The following is a 12,407-nucleotide window of genomic DNA, read 5'->3' as shown; positions in this document are numbered from 1 at the left end:
TAATGATGAGCTATCACTAGAGGATGGTAAGGTTGTTAGAGGTGACAAACTCATTCCTCCATTTTGTTATCGTGAGAAGATCATTCAAGCTGCACATTCAGGCCATCTCGGTGCAACCATTACAAAGAGAAAGGTCAGAAATGACTTTTGGTGGCCCAGAATGGACATACAAGTTGACGAATTTGTAAAACAATGCTCACGATGTAATACCAGCGACAAGGTTCTTAAACTTGAGGGTGCAGTTGATTCTCCTGTACCTTCTCCTGATAGAGCGTGGCAAAAAATTGGCATGGACTTTCTGGGACCATTTCATGTTCTCCCTTCTAATTCAAAGTATTTTTTAGTTATCATTGACCATTTATCCAGGTGGGTAGAAGTTGAACCTATTTCTACACCCGATTCAAAGAGTGTCATCAAGTGTTTAGATGCTATTTTCCGCAGGGAAGGCTATCCAGAGGAAATTCACACCGACAACGGTGTTCAATTTGTTTCTCATGAGATGACTTCCTTTTTGCATTCTTGCAATATCAAACATACGAGAACTCCACTCTATCATCCACAAAGTAATGGTAAAGCAGAAAGATTTAACAGAGTAGTTGTAGAGTGTGTGCAAGCAGCTTTTAGGTCTAGATCTTGTGTCTTTCAAGCTGTAAAAGATCTTGTGTGGTCATATCGCACTTCACCTCATGTAGCTACCAATTTTTCACCCTTTGAAATGATGAGAGGTAGAAAAGCTCCATCTCCTGTATATCCCTTTTGGATGGTTAACTCATTTCATCTCGGTTGCGACATGAGGTGTATGTGGGAATCGGCTAAGAAAACCTCGAATGAAGCTTCTTTGTTGTCTCAAACATTTTCAAGTACGAAAGGTACATATAAACTTTGTGTAGGAGACTGGGTTAGAATCAAAAATCCAGTTCCAGTCAAAAAAGGATTTTCAAAGTTTCTTGATTCACAACAGATTATTGACATGCGTAAGAATGCTGTTAAATTGTCTAATGGGAATTGGTGGAGCACCTCTCGTGTTGTGAAGGATCCTTCTCCTCCTCTCATTCTGCATGACACTGTCAAAATCAATCCTGAAAATTCAAGGGGGGATGGTGTTAGGAAGAGCACTAGAATATGTACTAGACCACATAGATTACAAGATTATATTTGAGTTTATTGTGCTTATGTCCGAGTTTATGATGTTTATGTTCTTATGAAATTTCCTTTCTAGTTTTTTTCTACTCTTATTTTTCTCTCTTCACTTTTTCATCTTTTGCTCGTTGTGACTTTCTCTTATTTTAACAAAAGGGGGGAGGTGTGGTGATGTGACTCAGTGATGTCATTTGGAACATTAGCATCCAATCAAGAAAGGGGGGAGCTAGAAGAGATAGTCATCCATTCATCTTCCAGAGCATATGTCATAAATCAAGGGGGGAATGGATCACTTGTAACTAGAAGTAGGGGTTCATAAATCTTAATTTGAAACTTATAACACCTGAATAGGTGTTAATGAGAACCCTCAATAGCGTATTTTAGAGTGGTATGGGCGGTTTATCTTGATTCTCCGCCTTTGGAATACGCGTCAGCATTATCATTGGGTCTCTTGTTAGTCATGCTGCCTCCACCTGGAGGGAACCACTGCTTCTTAGTAGTGATCAGTAATAGTGGTGCAAAAGTAGTGATAGTGAGGTTAAAAATGTCACACCCACACTGCCCTCAAGAGGTAAAAATTTAATCTGGTGGGTGTGTGGGGAGACTTTTAAAAAAGAGAGGTGGTGCTAAGGGTTAGATTATGTAACCAGAGCACTGTAGGTGCCCATATCAAAAGGTCGACATGTTTCTGCCCATTCAGTGCCCCAGGAGGGGGTCGTGGGGCATTCTTCAGGACCTATTAGTAGTGTGTACTGATGATGCACAGTTCTAGAGGTTGAAAATAATGCTGTCTTCAACAATATGATAGATAGCTAAGTCTCAAAATTCTTGTTGCCTGTAGAGAAACGAGTGAAAGAGAATAAAAGTCTAAGAGACAATCACGTCTAAAATCCACTTTTTGTCCACTAAACCACCAGGTCCCACTTGAACTTTTGGCTTTTGAACAAGCCATAATGAAAGAAATCGGCGAATTAACAGTGTTGAAAAAACCATTCATGAATCTAACCAAAGCAGAGAAACAAGCTTTGGAGACATTGAAAAACAACAAAGACCTAATAATTAAGCCGGCAGACAAGGGCGGAGGCATTGTTCTGATGAGCAAAGAAGGCTACAATCATCAATGCCTCGATCTATTGTCAGATGAGAAATTCTACACCCTGATCACTACGGATCCCACAGCAAGACTACAACAGACGATTAAGATTATGGTGGAAGACGCCGAAATCAACAGATGGATATCGCGCAATGAAGCCGATTTTTTGAAAACTACCTCACCCAAAATACCATACTTCTATTCCCTCCCTAAAATACACAAAGAGAAGAGACCACCTCCAGGTCGCCCCATTGTGTCGGGTATAGGATCAGTCCTAGAACCGCTCTCACAATTTGCGGACCATTTTTTGAAACCATTGGTCCAACAAACACCTACCTACTTAAAGGATACTCGCGATCTACTGAATTTCTTGCAGAATGTAAACTTCTCTCCCGATACAATGCTTCTAGTAGGTTTTGATGTAGAGAGTTTATACACCAGCCTACCCCAACAGAAAACTCTCGAAACTTTAGAGACAATACTCTTTGGCCAGAATTGGGCATTCCAAACCCCCAGACATTTCATCCTACAATGTTGTACTATGGCCCTCACGGAAAACTACTTCGAATATGAGGGGAGACTTTATCAACAGCGACACGGAACTTCGATGGGGAGTACCTTTGCGCCTAGCGTAGCTGGACTCTACGTTAGCGCATTTGAACAAATGTACATACAGAATCCAATAAACCCATACAACACTAACATCCGTTTTTGGAAACGATACATTGATGACATCATGGTGATCTGGGAAGGTGACCGGGAAAGCCTGAACAACTTCCATCAATGGATGAATGCACAAGATGAATGTCTTAAATTTACTTACACAGCCAACAATCTGCAGCTAGATTTTCTGGACCTCACCATTTACGTTGAAGATGACATCATCAAAACACGAACATTCTTCAAACCAACGGCTAGAAACAGTCTTCTTTCATTCAATAGTTTCCATCCACGCCCATTGAAAGAAAACCTACCATACAGCCAGTTCCTACGGCTCAAACGTAACTGCAGTGACCTAGCAGAATACAAGAAACAAGCAGACGACCTAAGTTCCAAACTACTCAGAAGAGACTATCCAACCAGAATTATCTCGAAATGTAAGAAAAGAGCCAGGAACCAACCTAGAGAATGTCTCCTCCAAACTACAGCAAGGAACCCCACAGATGATACACCCACCTGCGTCACCACTTACAGTACAGCAAGCAATGCTGTCAAGAAGATAATTAACAAAAACTGGCGAATTTTGATCTCTGGCAATCTAAAATGGCAAAAACCCAGGTTTGCGAATAAGAGGACCAGAAACTTAAAAGACATTTTGGTGCACACAAGACCTACAGCTCCACCTAAACTGCAAAACACCCTCTGGGACCTACAACCAGTTACAGGTCACTATCCATGTGGACAGTGTTCGGTGTGTCATTTAACAACACCAACAAAAACTATCCAGTTGACACCGAATCTGAAATGGACCATAAAACAGCATACCAACTGCAATACAGCCTTTGTAATATACATGATTACCTGTCTGTGTAATCTCAGGTACATCGGAATGTCGTGTAGGAAAATAAAGGTGAGAATCTGTGAACACAGAAGTAATGTAAAATGCAGACGTGAAACTACCAAAATGAGCCGTCACTACATTGAACAAAGACACTCTGTGGATGATCTCAAATGGATCATAATCGAAACATTAGTAGGGTGCAAGAACAATGCTGAAAGAATTCTCTTCGAAAGGGAACAGAGGTGGGTCCACCGCCTCAGTACAGATACTAAAGGCATGAACGATAATATACCGTGGCTCACTTTTAAATAAGGTACTAGCCATCTGTTTATTTGCTGCATATTGCCTTACACGCCTATGAGCGTCAATCTGACCAGCTCCTTAACTTCCAGTTCTGAATCAAACATACACATAGGCCACTCTGGCCTTTTACGCATCTTACCCATTTAAAATAACAACCCGGTTTTATCATAACCATATCTAGAGGCTATAGCCCCTTCAATCCATATAAAATATTTATTCCCCATTTTTTGAACAATTCAGCAGTCTTTTTTCAGTCTTTTTTATACACAGACTTAAAAACCGGCAAGACACGGGATCTCGTTCTCCACGAGCCCTGCCCGCCAGCGTCAGCACAAGTCGTGCTCTGCCCGCAACTGAGGTACGGAAGACTCGTCCCGCAGATGGTCAACAAGCCGCTCCGAAGCTCAACAAACTAACGGTATCTGTAATATCCTAAATCCCTCATTCTCCTTTTCCCTCGCCCCACCTCCCCTTCCCTATCCTTCCCGTCCTCGTTCTTCACTAATACAGGCAAGACACTAGCGCTGGCAAGGCAAAGCCGCAAAACGGACGCGTCTCAAGGTAATCTGGCATCTTTTACCTGACGTTGAGATTTGCATGAAAGCTAAATGTTTAAACAAAATATACTTTCTTCAAACATCGTACAGATTACAGAATGACTGTTTTGTTTGCCGTGTTTATGTTGTCACAGCTAATAGTGATCCCAACGCATCTTTTGTGATTTTTTGTGATTCCAATCAGTTCACAAACCAAGGGAAACATATCGTAAACATGTGTACGGTTTCTCGTACCGTACCAATAGATATATTTTACCTTGGCTCTATTCTCACACAGTATATCAGAGATTTGCCATTGTATAAGTTGCTTGACATTATCGAAAAGAATTGCCATTTTTTGCTTTTCCACTGATTCTCTTCACCTATTTTCTAAGCCCACCACCACACTAAATGGTGCTTGTTTCATTGATTGTCTCTTAGACTTTTATTCTCTTTCACTCGTTTCTCTACAGGCAACAAGAATTTTGAGACTTAGCTATCTATCATATTGTTGAAGACAGCATTATTTTCAACCTCTAGAACTGTGCATCATCAGTTCACACTACTAATAGGTCCTGAAGAATGCCCCACGACCCCCTCCTGGGGCACTGAATGGGCAGAAACATGTCGACCTTTTGATATGGACACCTACAGTGCTCTGGTTACATAATCTAACCCTTAGCACCACCTCTTTTTTAAAAGTCTCCCCACACACCCACCAGATTAAATTTTTACCTCTTGAGGGCAGTGTGGGTGTGACATTTTTAACCTCACTATCACTACTTTTGCACCACTATTACTGATCACTACTAAGAAGCAGTGGTTCCCTCCAGGTGGAGGCAGCATGACTAACAAGAGACCCAATGATAATGCTGACGCGTATTCCAAAGGCGGAGAATCAAGATAAACCGCCCATACCACTCTAAAATACGCTATTGAGGGTTCTCATTAACACCTATTCAGGTGTTATAAGTTTCAAATTAAGATTTATGAACCCCTACTTCTAGTTACAAGTGATCCATTCCCCCCTTGATTTATGACATTTGGAACATTAGAACATGATTCTAAGAATGTGAAGAAGTGGCAGTTTCATCTATGCTTTGGAGGTGCCTGGCACGGCTCTCTTCATCTCCCAATAAATCACCTTACTTAAATGCTCAACTGCTGTGTCTGTGCCCCATTACTTCAAGATGTCCACAAGAGGGCCATCCCGCTCACCCACATAGGTAAGCGGAAGTCGTATAAGGGACCGACTGCAATTTTTAGGTATGGGGTTGATGTCGCATGGCGTTCATGTGTATTTGTTTCTCACGTCCCGCTGGTATTGTAAAGTGCACTTTCTTGTCTGTTGGCTGCGCTAACATTTCATTTGTGTTGCAACGCTCCTGTGTTTCCCTTGTGCAAAAGCCTCATTGCTTCATTGGGTTCGAGGAAGGCTTTCTGGGGTCGCAAAGCTTTGTAGCTGGAATTTCATTTGACTTATCCGGTCACCAATGTCTGTCCAAAGACAAGACTATTGTGTTTCCTTTCCAAAGCTTCCTTCCATTGCAGCCTTAACAACCAGGTACTCAGCGGATTACCTTGGAAAACTCCTTTATCTACAGATCTATTTTAGTGTTTGGAGTGATTAGGGCATACAACAGCTTGCAGGTAAATGTTTATTAGTTTTAATAATATCCCATGCGAAACGTCTTCTGTACTATTTTTGTTACACCTGGTAACCATCTTCTGCATTTGCTAACACGATCATTGATTCCATAAAGGGAATTAATTACTTACAGTTTTTGCATACTGTTGTGAGGCACCGGTCCAGCCGCAATTAAAACTTGTTTCATTTTAACTGTTGAGGGGCTTTCTCATGTTTCCAATGATGCATATTTTTCCTTTAATATTGACAGATACTCAAACGAGACACACTTTTTTGTGGTATCATTGTGTGTGCAGTCTTTTGGCTTTTAACGCTGTAGTGGCGTTTTCTGCTTTTAGCAGATGTTCTGCACTAAATTCAGAAAATGTAGATACTTGTAAAGTAATGTGTTCGTTCCTAATTAAGGTGTAATGTCTATCTTAGATTAGTGAATAGCAGTGAACGAATGCATTTGACAGTCAACAAAATGACAGACTAATGGAGCACGCCATGCCACATAATTCCAATCGTTACAACAAACAAATGATGGACGGAATGCTGACAATGCAGACATTCTCCCCCAGTCAAGAGATCTGGGTTAAATCCATCGTTCTTTTGCCCACTACACCACCCCAGTTCAGACATGGCCATATGCAAATCAGTCTTGACCCTGTGCCTCATGGGAACAGTCCAGCCCGAACTGCCAAGCCATGTCTTCCCTGGACCGGAATCAAGCATCCTAGGACCGGTTTCTGGCTATCAGCCGTCATCAGCCAGGATAGCTTGACTCCAGTGGCGTAGTGAGCACGGGTCCCACGTCTGGGAATACCCATCCCACTTAGGGCGAAAAGCGTTACAACAAACAAATGATGGACGGAATGCTGACAATGCAGACATTCTCCCCCAGTCAAGAGATCTGGGTTAAATCCATCGTTCTTTTGCCCACTACACCACCCCAGTTCAGACATGGCCATATGCAAATCACTCTTGACCCTGTGCCTCATGGGAACAGTCCAGCCCGAACTGCCAAGCCATGTCTTCCCTGGACCGGAATCAAGCATCCTAGGACCGGTTTCTGGCTATCAGCCGTCATCAGCCAGGATAGCTTGACTCCAGTGGCGTAGTGAGCACGGGTCCCACGTCTGGGAATACCCATCCCACTTAGGGCGAAAAGCGTTACAACAAACAAATGATGGACGGAATGCTGACAATGCAGACATTCTCCCCCAGTCAAGAGATCTGGGTTAAATCCATCGTTCTTTTGCCCACTACACCACCCCAGTTCAGACATGGCCATATGCAAATCAGTCTTGACCCTGTGCCTCATGGGAACAGTCCAGCCCGAACTGCCAAGCCATGTCTTCCCTGGACCGGAATCAAGCATCCTAGGACCGGTTTCTGGCTATCAGCCGTCATCAGCCAGGATAGCTTGACTCCAGTGGCGTAGTGAGCACGGGTCCCACGTCTGGGAATACCCATCCCACTTAGGGCGAAAAGCGTTACAACAAACAAATGATGGACGGAATGCTGACAATGCAGACATTCTCCCCCAGTCAGAATGTCTGCATTGTCAGCATTCCGTCCATCAATTGTTTGTTGTAACGCTCTAAGTGGGATGGGTATTCCCAGACGTGGGACCCGTGCTCACTACGCCACTGGAGTCAAGCTATCCTGGCTGATGACGGCTGATAGCCAGAAACCGGTCCTAGGATGCTTGATTCCGGTCCAGGGAAGACATGGCTTGGCAGTTCGGGCTGGACTGTTCCCATGAGGCACAGGGTCAAGACTGATTTGCATATGGCCATGTCTAAACTGGGGTGACGTAGTGGGCAAAAGAAAGATGGATTTAACCCAGATCTCTTGACTGGGGGAGAATGTCTGCATTGTCAGCATTCCGTCCATCAATTGTTTGTTGTAACGCTTTTCGCCCTAAGTGGGATGGGTATTCCCAGACGTGGGACCCGTGCTCACTACGCCACTGGAGTCAAGCTATCCTGGCTGATGACGGCTGATAGCCAGAAACCGGTCCTAGGATGCTTGATTCCGGTCCAGGGAAGACATGGCTTGGCAGTTCGGGCTGGACTGTTCCCATGAGGCACAGGGTCAAGACTGATTTGCATATGGCCATGTCTAAACTGGGGTGACGTAGTGGGCAAAAGAAAGATGGATTTAACCCAGATCTCTTGACTGGGGGAGAATGTCTGCATTGTCAGCATTCCGTCCATCAATTGTTTGTTGTAACGCTTTTCGCCCTAAGTGGGATGGGTATTCCCAGACGTGGGACCCGTGCTCACTACGCCACTGGAGTCAAGCTATCCTGGCTGATGACGGCTGATAGCCAGAAACCGGTCCTAGGATGCTTGATTCCGGTCCAGGGTAGACATGGCTTGGCAGTTCGGGCTGGACTGTTCCCATGAGGCACAGGGTCAAGACTGATTTGCATATGGCCATGTCTAAACTGGGGTGACGTAGTGGGCAAAAGAAAGATGGATTTAACCCAGATCTCTTGACTGGGGGAGAATGTCTGCATTGTCAGCATTCCGTCCATCAATTGTTTGTTGTAACGCTTTTCGCCCTAAGTGGGATGGGTATTCCCAGACGTGGGACCCGTGCTCACTACGCCACTGGAGTCAAGCCATCCTGGCTGATGACGGCTGATAGCCAGAAACCGGTCCTAGGATGCTTGATTCCGGTCCAGGGAAGACATGGCTTGGCAGTTCGGGCTGGACTGTTCCCATGAGGCACAGGGTCAAGACTGATTTGCATATGGCCATATCTAAACTGGGGTGACGTAGTGGGCAAAAGAAAGATGGATTTAACCCAGATCTCTTGACTGGGGGAGAATGTCTGCATTGTCAGCATTCCGTCCATCAATTGTTTGTTGTAACGCTTTTCGCCCTAAGTGGGATGGGTATTCCCAGACGTGGGACCCGTGCTCACTACGCCACTGGAGTCAAGCTATCCTGGCTGATGACGGCTGATAGCCAGAAACCGGTCCTAGGATGCTTGATTCCGGTCCAGGGAAGACATGGCTTGGCAGTTCGGGCTGGACTGTTCCCATGAGGCACAGGGTCAAGACTGATTTGCATATGGCCATGTCTAAACTGGGGTGACGTAGTGGGCAAAAGAAAGATGGATTTAACCCAGATCTCTTGACTGGGGGAGAATGTCTGCATTGTCAGCATTCCGTCCATCAATTGTTTGTTGTAACGCTTTTCGCCCTAAGTGGGATGGGTATTCCCAGATGTGGGACCCGTGCTCACTACGCCACTGGAGTCAAGCTATCCTGGCTGATGACGGCTGATAGCCAGAAACCGGTCCTAGGATGCTTGATTCCGGTCCAGGGAAGACATGGCTTGGCAGTTCGGGCTGGACTGTTCCCATGAGGCACAGGGTCAAGACTGATTTGCATATGGCCATGTCTAAACTGGGGTGACGTAGTGGGCAAAAGAAAGATGGATTTAACCCAGATCTCTTGACTGGGGGAGAATGTCTGCATTGTCAGCATTCCGTCCATCAATTGTTTGTTGTAACGCTTTTCGCCCTAAGTGGGATGGGTATTCCCAGACGTGGGACCCGTGCTCACTACGCCACTGGAGTCAAGCTATCCTGGCTGATGACGGCTGATAGCCAGAAACCGGTCCTAGGATGCTTGATTCCGGTCCAGGGAAGACATGGCTTGGCAGTTCGGGCTGGACTGTTCCCATGAGGCACAGGGTCAAGACTGATTTGCATATGGCCATGTCTAAACTGGGGTGACGTAGTGGGCAAAAGAGAGATGGATTTAACCCAGATCTCTTGACTGGGGGAGAATGTCTGCATTGTCAGCATTCCGTCCATCAATTGTTTGTTGTAACGCTTTTCGCCCTAAGTGGGATGGGTATTCCCAGACGTGGGACCCGTGCTCACTACGCCACTGGAGTCAAGCTATCCTGGCTGATGACGGCTGATAGCCAGAAACCGGTCCTAGGATGCTTGATTCCGGTCCAGGGAAGACATGGTTTGGCAGTTCGGGCTGGACTGTTCCCATGAGGCACAGGGTCAAGACTGATTTGCATATGGCCATGTCTAAACTGGGGTGACGTAGTGGGCAAAAGAAAGATGGATTTAACCCAGATCTCTTGACTGGGGGAGAATGTCTGCATTGTCAGCATTCCGTCCATCAATTGTTTGTTGTAACGCTTTTCGCCCTAAGTGGGATGGGTATTCCCAGACGTGGGACCCGTGCTCACTACGCCACTGGAGTCAAGCTATCCTGGCTGATGACGGCTGATAGCCAGAAACCGGTCCTAGGATGCTTGATTCCGGTCCAGGGAAGACATGGCTTGGCAGTTCGGGCTGGACTGTTCCCATGAGGCACAGGGTCAAGACTGATTTGCATATGGCCATGTCTAAACTGGGGTGACGTAGTGGGCAAAAGAAAGATGGATTTAACCCAGATCTCTTGACTGGGGGAGAATGTCTGCATTGTCAGCATTCCGTCCATCAATTGTTTGTTGTAACGCTTTTCGCCCTAAGTGGGATGGGTATTCCCAGACGTGGGACCCGTGCTCACTACGCCACTGGAGTCAAGCTATCCTGGCTGATGACGGCTGATAGCCAGAAACCGGTCCTAGGATGCTTGATTCCGGTCCAGGGAAGACATGGCTTGGCAGTTTGGGCTGGACTGTTCCCATGAGGCACAGGGTCAAGACTGATTTGCATATGGCCATGTCTAAACTGGGGTGACGTAGTGGGCAAAAGAAAGATGGATTTAACCCAGATCTCTTGACTGGGGGAGAATGTCTGCATTGTCAGCATTCCGTCCATCAATTGTTTGTTGTAACGCTTTTCGCCCTAAGTGGGATGGGTATTCCCAGACGTGGGACCCGTGCTCACTACGCCACTGGAGTCAAGCTATCCTGGCTGATGACGGCTGATAGCCAGAAACCGGTCCTAGGATGCTTGATTCCGGTCCAGGGAAGACATGGCTTGGCAGTTCGGGCTGGACTGTTCCCATGAGGCACAGGGTCAAGACTGATTTGCATATGGCCATGTCTAAACTGGGGTGACGTAGTGGGCAAAAGAAAGATGGATTTAACCCAGATCTCTTGACTGGGGGAGAATGTCTGCATTGTCAGCATTCCGTCCATCAATTGTTTGTTGTAACGCTTTTCGCCCTAAGTGGGATGGGTATTCCCAGACGTGGGACCCGTGCTCACTACGCCACTGGAGTCAAGCTATCCTGGCTGATGACGGCTGATAGCCAGAAACCGGTCCTAGGATGCTTGATTCCGGTCCAGGGAAGACATGGCTTGGCAGTTCGGGCTGGACTGTTCCCATGAGGCACAGGGTCAAGACTGATTTGCATATGGCCATGTCTAAACTGGGGTGACGTAGTGGGCAAAAGAAAGATGGATTTAACCCAGATCTCTTGACTGGGGGAGAATGTCTGCATTGTCAGCATTCCGTCCATCAATTGTTTGTTGTAACGCTTTTCGCCCTAAGTGGGATGGGTATTCCCAGACGTGGGACCCGTGCTCACTACGCCACTGGAGTCAAGCTATCCTGGCTGATGACGGCTGATAGCCAGAAACCGGTCCTAGGATGCTTGATTCCGGTCCAGGGTAGACATGGCTTGGCAGTTCGGGCTGGACTGTTCCCATGAGGCACAGGGTCAAGACTGATTTGCATATGGCCATGTCTAAACTGGGGTGACGTAGTGGGCAAAAGAAAGATGGATTTAACCCAGATCTCTTGACTGGGGGAGAATGTCTGCATTGTCAGCATTCCGTCCATCAATTGTTTGTTGTAACGCTTTTCGCCCTAAGTGGGATGGGTATTCCCAGACGTGGGACCCGTGCTCACTACGCCACTGGAGTCAAGCTATCCTGGCTGATGACGGCTGATAGCCAGAAACCGGTCTTAGGATGCTTGATTCCGGTCCAGGGAAGACATGGCTTGGCAGTTCGGGCTGGACTGTTCCCATGAGGCACAGGGTCAAGACTGATTTGCATATGGCCATGTCTAAACTGGGGTGACGTAGTGGGCAAAAGAGAGATGGATTTAACCCAGATCTCTTGACTGGGGGAGAATGTCTGCATTGTCAGCATTCCGTCCATCAATTGTTTGTTGTAACGCTTTTCGCCCTAAGTGGGATGGGTATTCCCAGACGTGGGACCCGTGCTCACTACGCCACTGGAGTCAAGCTATCCTGGCTGATGACGG

This window comes from Triturus cristatus, chromosome 6, assembly GCF_964204655.1.
Source record: "Triturus cristatus chromosome 6, aTriCri1.1, whole genome shotgun sequence".
Classification (NCBI taxonomy): domain Eukaryota; kingdom Metazoa; phylum Chordata; class Amphibia; order Caudata; family Salamandridae; genus Triturus; species Triturus cristatus.
Note: the sequence above shows the minus strand (reverse complement) of the source record.